At 46.6% G+C, this 1,373-nt stretch overlaps 1 non-coding gene across 1 annotated transcript; it reads left to right on the forward strand.

Moving 5' to 3' along the window:
- The first annotated feature begins 1,060 nt into the window (after positions 1-1,060).
- TRNAS-UGA (transfer RNA serine (anticodon UGA)) lies at positions 1,061-1,142 on the forward strand. The gene has a single exon. It is a non-coding gene; the product is annotated as a tRNA-Ser (tRNA).
- Positions 1,143-1,373: the final 231 nt, after the last annotated feature.

Below are 1,373 nucleotides of genomic sequence, written 5' to 3' on the forward strand. Positions count from 1 at the left end.
AAAAATTCACATGTGGAGGTTGCTGAAGAATGGCTTGGCAGTGGCGCTGAGCTCCATCGTCGTTGTATAAAACCTGGGATTTCTTGTTTGGCGTGTGGTCGAGAAGAATCAGTGCTTCACAGATTTTGGAGATGCCCTTATGCCAAGTTCTACTGGGAGCAAGTTCGTGTGCAAGGACCGGGGTGTTGCTGATGATTTCATGCCTCCGGAATTTATTGATACGCAGAAAAAGTTAGCTGGATGGTTGCTTGACTGGATGCATTCAAACAAGGAGCCGGAAAGAGCTATTATGATAATCATGAGTCTTTATCACATGTGGCTGGTGCGGAACAATGCTGGAGATACAAGAGTATTTGGAAGAGCTCGTGACGATGTTCTTGATCGGGTTTGGCGCCTGATTGACGAGTAGATGGAGGTGCGTGCACTGAAGGGGACGGCCCCGATAGTGCACAGAGAGGATCGTTGGACACCACCGATGGAAAACTGGTTCAAAGTTAATGTCGATGGGTCTCTGAAGAAACTGGAAACAAGGAGCGGTGGCGGGGTTGTTGTGCCTTGTGCGTGATCACCATGGGATCTTCAGAGCTGGAGCATCCATGTCATTCTTCCGCAAACGTCACTGTTCCTGAACACGCGGAGTTGCTCGCTTGTCGTCGAAGAGTGCAGCTTGCAATTGAAATTGGTGCGAAGAAGCTTGTTCTCGAAACTGGCAACCAACTTGTGGCGCAGGTTATTAACTCATATGTTATTGATCGATCCAGATTTTCTCCTCTTGCCCATGAGATAAAGGAGAGATGCTACCAGGCGTCGACGAATTCCGAGTGGTTTGGGCCAGGAGAACAGCGAACAAAGCTGCTCTCACATCTTAGCTAGGGAGGGGTTGCCTTTTAAATTTATGCAAAACTTGGTTTAGTGTTTCTCCAGATTGTATTCAAGATGTTGTACTGGCGGATATTGCCATGAACTTAAGTAATAACAAGGCATCTGTTTCCTCTCAAAAAGAAAATGACCGGTACTAGTTTGTATAGGGACCTGCAGGAAGAAATTAGCACCAAGCTAGGTCGATATGTCCGAGTGGTTAAGGAGACAGACTTGAAATCTGTTGGGCTACGCCCGCGCAGGTTCGATCCCTGCTGTCGACGTTTTCCTTTTTTGTCTTTTGTTCTCTTCCTATTTTTTTGTCAAGGCTTACTGGCTGCACAAACTGAGAAATCAGAGCCACCTTCATTCAGAAATCAGAACACTACGCTCTTCAAGCTGTTGGTGCAAATGAGAACTTCACGCAGAAGCTAGAACAACTTGCATTTGTGATGAACGGGGAGAGTACTTCCTCTATTCCAAAATATAGTGCGCCCGTGCTTCTCGAGGTTTAA

The sequence above is a fragment of the Triticum urartu genome, chromosome 1A, assembly GCF_056163025.1.
Source record: "Triticum urartu cultivar PI428250 chromosome 1A, HENAU_Tu73, whole genome shotgun sequence".
Taxonomy (NCBI): Eukaryota; Viridiplantae; Streptophyta; class Magnoliopsida; order Poales; family Poaceae; genus Triticum; species Triticum urartu.